The following is a 7,045-nucleotide window of genomic DNA, read 5'->3' on the forward strand; positions in this document are numbered from 1 at the left end:
TTCTTGTCGCACAAAGACAATATGACTACTCATTCGTTGTCTTTGCAGGTTGCCTAAGGAGAATCAACTAAACACCGTGTATTCTTTAAATTCATTTTTTAGGAACCTAACTTGCTATTTGGTTAAAGAAAAAATCTATCTTTTGTGTTTTTAGAAGATTCTGAGAGATAGGAGAGTATGCTCTTGTCTTTTTTTAGACAATCAAAAATCCAGACCCTTGAGGCCTTTTCTTTGTTTGAGATTTGTACATCTTTAGCAGGCCTGCCCTCCAAGGGGTTGAAAAACTCTTAAAGTTGTTACGACCGATGTGAGGGGAATGACCTAAGTGGGAATGGCTAGATGCCAATTACTCCAACCCACTATAAAATAAACATGATTTGATGAAAATCAAGTCAATGATAGTGCTCAGGAATACCTCTCCTTCGTACCTTTGGGTATATTAAACCTTGGTTTTCAAGGCTGGGAGACCTCTTAATTGAGTTTATTCCTCGATGCATCAAATGGATCCTTGATTAGTTCCAATTAAAATTAGAAGCTACCCGGTTCATCTCTAAAAGGGGGATATTCTTTGTGCAAGAGGGATAGTAACTCTCCCAAGATACTTGTCATTTTGTGCCCCCATTAGCATTTGGAGTCAGATAATATGATGTTGAGAATCCATTGCATGAGACTCAGCGGCCGTACTCTGATTAGCTATTGGGTGTGTACCTGAGTCTACAAGCAAAGGTTTTCTTTCCTCACCAAATTCCTTAGGGTTTGTATGTTGTCATTGGAGTCACTATACATACTACTTGTTTTCTATGTTTTCATCCTTGAAACAAAAACTGAAATACGAAATTGGAGAAGACAAGAAACAACACAATGATTTGAAACTTTGTCTGTGTTAGAAACTAGTCCATCCTAAGTTGAAACTCTATTCGTGTCAGAAACTAGTCCATCCTAAGTCAAAACTCTATCCATGTCATAAACTAGTCCATCCTAAGTCAAAACTCTGTCCATGTCAGAAACTAGTCCATCCTAAGTCGAAACTCTGTCTGTGTCAGAAACTAGTCCATCCTAAGTCGAAACTTTGTCCATGTCAGAAACTAGTCCATCCTAAGTCGAAACTCTGTCCATGTTAGAAACTAGTATGTCCTAGGTCAAAACTTTGTCCATGTCAGAAACTAGTCCATCCTAAGTTGAAATTCTGTATCCTAGTCCAAAATCAGTCCATCTCAGAATTGGTCATACTTGGTTATCATACTCAGCAATCGAAAAAACTTAGAATTTCTAGGCTCTGTTCTACGAACAGTCATATGAGTCTGATAATTTATCATGCTTCACTTGATCCTGTGTCATATGAGTTTTCTAGTTTGTCATCCTAAACCTGATCCTGTGTCATACGAGTCATTTTAATTTGTCGTCTGGTTCTGTATCCTATGTCATACGAAATAGAACTGCTCTGAGTCTTTTGTCATCCTTCACATACCCCTGTATCATATAGTATGAGGTAGCAACTCATACGAAACATAACTTTTGTTGTCCTGTAGCTGCTAAATTGTCGTCTGGTTTAGAAAATCCTATCATACAAGTCTCTGGTTTTGTCAGAATAGAATAGTCAAACCTGCCTAAAAATAGCTTATAGCAAACATAATACTAGTTATCAATTTTTCTTGAGCATAAATAGATCAAGACAATCTACCTCTACCATTTGTGTTGCATGATTTGGTCAATTATCTTTTAGCTAGTTCAATCAACTACCTATCAAATTTTAGTCACTTAGATAACGTCTTATACAGGATAGATCATTCCTGGAACTAGACTGAATCTTACACTACACTTAGAATCAACTTAGATAAACATCTTATATAGGATAGATCGTTCCTGAAACCAGACTGAATCTCATTTGTTTCTCCCAAACAATACATTAACCAAACAACTAGCTCTAAAATTGATCTTGACCTCTGCATGACAAACAACTTTAGGTCACACTAATCCATAAAATTGCCTACACAAACTAGGAGTTCTCATAAGAAAGAAGCCAATAGCAAAGAAATACCCTTTTCATACACTGACAATCCATTTTATGAAGGGGATCCACTCACTGACATACTGTCGTCATCACCAATTTTTTATGAGCCTAAATCTCCCATTATATATGAGACAAAACACAATGATGGAAACAAGGATGATAATAACATTTCTGAAAATGATAATGATTCCTCATTATCAAGTGAGGCTGACAAAGACACTGAACCTCTAGAAAAAGAAATCCTTGACTATCAAAAGGACAAAGACTTTAGAAAAACGATGAAAGCTATCATGACCCGAGAGAAAGAAGACTATTTCTTGGAACTAGCAAAATAAGGTGCTAAAATTCCTACTAGATATGATGTTCAGACACTTGTTACTAAAAAGAAATAATCACCTATACTCATGGTACACAAACAACTACTAGCCTTATGAATGGAGGTCATAGAACTAAAGAATAAGAACAAGTCCCCAAAACAATATTCTTTGGAAACAATATGTCCCTTTCCATTTGACAAGAATCTATACATGCTTCCATTTCCTTCACGAGTAGAGATCCCAAAATTTGATAAGTATGATGGTAGCTCAGATCCCCAAGATCACGTTAGAGAGTTTTGTGCCACATGTATGGAGTTCATGAATGATCAAACGTACCTCATACAACATTCAAAGAATTAATCCAACTATTTTTACAATGGTACTCATACAACATTCAAAGAATTAATCCCAAGGAGTTTAGGGGGTGAAGCAATGGAATGGTTCTCGAGTCTACCCAAGGGAATAAAAACATTCAAAGAATTAATCCAACTATTTTTACAATAGTACTCATACAACATTCGACATCTTGTGACTATGATCAAGCTTTGCAATACTAAACAAAAAATAGGGGAGCCTCTTCTTACTTTTCTCCAACGTTGGAGAAAGATGTTTTCTAGGTATTCTCGACCTATCCCAGACTCTGAGAAAATGGATATATTTGTCAATAACTTGGTCCCTGAACTAAAATATAGTATACAAATGCAAGTACACCCATCATTTAACAAAATGGTAGATAATGCCATTTGAATGGAAGATGTGCTCATAAAGAAGGGGGATATCACGCCTTGGAAAGAAACACAACTAGGATCTAGCTCTAAAGAGAAGAACAAGTATTGGAATTTTGGCAAAGACAACAACAAGAATGTTGTTAATGATGGAGTAGTAGACACTATCAAAGCCAACTCAAAATCCACAATATTCAACTTGGCTAGTGGTACACAAGCACTTAAAGCCGTTGAGGCTGCAGCAAAGAATCCGCAAAAGAAAATAAAGGAATGGTTCAAAGAAAAGCCTTGGCTTTCCAAACCCAAGCATGATTTTACTTCTCTCAAAGAATCATATGAATCTTCCTTCAAAACTCTATTGGCAAACAACTTGATAACACTACCAGATAACTCCAGACCATATGATCTAGATGTTAAACCAAGATGGTGGAGAGAAAATGAATACTGTGACTTCCATAGGAATAAAGGTCATAACATAAAAAATTGCATGAAGCTAAAACATGAGATTTAAGATCTCATAGACACTGGTAAAGTTGTTGGGAATCATCCGACTAATGCAGATCATAAAGCATTTAAAGACCCTTTATCTATTTACAAACAAGGTGATTCTTCAAAGACCAAAGGAGGTGCCAAGGTAAATTATACTTATGCCAGTCAGGACAATGTTATCAACATGATTGAGCCTTCCCACTTAGAATATTACGATGTGATTATAGTCCAAGATAAACCAAATGAGTCATGCTATGCAAGAGATCTCACCCATTCTCAAAAGAAAGTCACCCTCCAAGGAGCTAGTTCTTCCGACCCGGCTCAAGCAACATCAAACCCACTAGCCTTGCCAAACAAACAAAAAGAATCAACCTTGGAAAAATTTAAAAGGTTAACTTCATCATCATCTTCTGGATATAGAATTGTTGAGAAATTAAAAAGGACAAATGTTCAAGTATCAGTCTTTGAATTACTAAAACTCCCATCTGCTCACAAAGAGATCCTAGACAAAGCATTGCTCACCACCAACATTCCAAAAGATTTAGACATTGATCGGTTTTAGTCTATGGTGGGTCATCTGACTTCACCTCACTATTTGACCTTCTCTAAAGAAGATGACAACTCACTAAATCATCCACATATTGAAGCCATGATCCACAAACATAGAGTCAAATGTATTTTGATAGATGGATGTGCAGGGTTGAATATCTGTACTTACAGTCTACTTACGCAACTAAGATTCTCTGAAAATGTCATTGGTCCTAGAAAGAAAATAAAAATAAAAGCCTATGATGAAGAAGAAAGGACCTCCAAATGTTTGGTATCATTACCTATCAGAGTGGGACTAGTAGAAAGAGATGTCCTTTTCCAAGTACTTGATATTCCTTTGTCATACAATATATTACTGGGCAAGTCATGGATTCATGAAATGAAGGCAGTGTCGTCAACATACCATCAATGCTTAAAGTTTCATTATAATGGAGTTGAAGTCAGTATTCCTGCTGATACAAATGTCATCTATAATGCATTGACAAAAGGTGCAGATACTTTTGTACCACATAATAGGGTAGCCTCTCTAAATGCAGATCCAAAAACACTAATGAAAGACTTAGAAAAAAGATTGAATATTACAAATACTGACATGGATGGCTACAAGATAGAACCTGTACTTTCATTAGTTTCTCTCTCTCCATCACCAAAATAGTTGGACAAGCCATCAGAGGCTATGAGAACACAAAATTCAGCTCTGAATACCATATATGATGGTCTCTTTGTATAGTCTTCTACCTCCTTGGTGAATGAGATAGAAGAGGATGTTGTTCTTAACTGGCTTTGTAAGGAAGATAGTCAAAATGAGGAGGTACAACATTGTGAGATTTCCTCAAACCAATATGGTCCTGGCTACAAAATGATTCAATGCATGGGGTACTTAGGTATTGGTCCTCTCGAAAAACAAAAGGAAGGTATTACTGAATGAATTCAGCTACAAACCAAATCCACAAATGATAAGGCTGGATTGGGATACGATCCGAAAAAGACATCAGACCAAAAACATGTTTCTAAGTCTAAGTGGCAGAAAAGAATATCACCTTTAACATTACAGGAAGTAGACATGCAACAAACAAAAGAAGAGTGTAGAAAAGAGAAAGAGGAATCATCAGTCAAGAAAGAAGAAATAGTTAGTGCTCAAGCTTCGATGGTATCAGCTACAATAATATAGGAAGTTGAGGTCCCTGAGGATATAAGAGATGAAGTAGTAAGAATCAGAGAATTATTTGCACCACTAAAAGTTCCAGTCACATATACTAGTAGGCGGTAAGTAGATGATTTAGAGATTGATTCAAATGAGTATGAATAGGGTCCTAACCACCTCTTAGACACATCCACTATAGAAACTCCAGAAGAGTCTAGTGATGTCATAAATGATGCTCAAGAGCTGATGCACATAAAACTAGAGAAAGAAATGTAAGAAATTAGACAAAAGAGACAAGCAAATTATGAACAAGGACTGAAAGAAGGAAGAATACCAAAAAGCTTCTCATCTATGTACCCCTATCCTAAAACAAAACAAATCAGGTATAACACTACACAAGAAGAGTTGGAAGCTACACAAAGAGAACCAGTTATCAGTCCAAAAGAAGCTGAATGGAGTAGACGATAGCAAATCACAGAAACATCAAGATCATGTCAACAGGTGTGTCAGATACAAGTGACAAATGAACCACAACATGAAGGAACTTGCAGTATTAAAGATGTTGGTGTTGATACCATACATACACTTATTAAATCACTTGAAGAAGACTCAAAAAATTCACCTGATGACTCTGATAATAGTCCTATTCAGGACAATATCTACTCAGCCTCAAATTCTGAATCAACTGATACAAACAATGAAAATCTGTCTACTGATCTTATCATTGTTAAACCATGATATGACATCTAGTCTGGCATAGTGAACGATGTTACAAGTATGTCTATCAGATTATATCAACTAAATATTAACATGAACTTTGATAATCATGATCTGACTCTTCCTGGTCTCAAGACACTTACGCAAGGTATTCTTCTGGAACTCGAATTTTCGATCCACCACTGTGATAACAATAGTGTGAACACTCTTGAACCTATCCAAGATTTATCCTTAGTACATCCCAAATTGATTGAATGTACTTTACAAAACCAGCCCATGAATATACCTACTTTTGCCAATGACTATACGTTAGCTTATTATCTCAATTCTGTCGAACCTATAGACTCTTCCACTAGTGAACAGAGTGAAAACATGACTGAAGCATGTTAGGATTCCCACAGATACTGAGAGAGGGGGGTGAATCAATAACTAACTGGTTATAAGATTTTCTTAACTTAAAACATGTAGAGCATATTAATACTGTGTACCGGTAAGCAGAAAGTAATGCAATAAATAGAGACAAAAGCAACCACATGAAAAACACATCATAACACACTATTTTAACAAGGAAACCCAGTGTGGGAAAAACCTCGGTGGGATTTATGACCCACAATCTTCACTTACTAGCCAATAAGAGAATATTACTACTACAAGAGGGGCCTGCACATGCAGGAAGGCCAAGTGCCTAGAGCTCATTGCTCAATTACAAAATGGGAAGTCTCACTGACTTACAAAATGGATTATATAAATCCAATGTCTTGTACTACTTCAAAATAGCATCTACTATGCTAGATCGAGTACCGGTTTATAGCTCTGCTTCTTACATAAACCCTTAAACTATAATTCTCATAATAGGTCTGCCTTATTTCGCCTATATATTTTCTTCTCTCTATTACATATTTGTTCGACAATGATCTCTTATATATATGAGTCATTTTACAACTTGCCAAGTTGGCTTACAATGATTTTACAATAATAAACAAAATATATTAACAACAAAATTCCTGTTGGCTTCTGTGCTGGTATGCTTCCTTTCATTGTCGGTGCCGGAAGTCTGTGTGCCGGTGTAGAATCTAACTTTGCCAATGCCGGT

This window comes from Cryptomeria japonica, chromosome 7, assembly GCF_030272615.1.
Source record: "Cryptomeria japonica chromosome 7, Sugi_1.0, whole genome shotgun sequence".
NCBI classification, from domain to species: domain Eukaryota; kingdom Viridiplantae; phylum Streptophyta; class Pinopsida; order Cupressales; family Cupressaceae; genus Cryptomeria; species Cryptomeria japonica.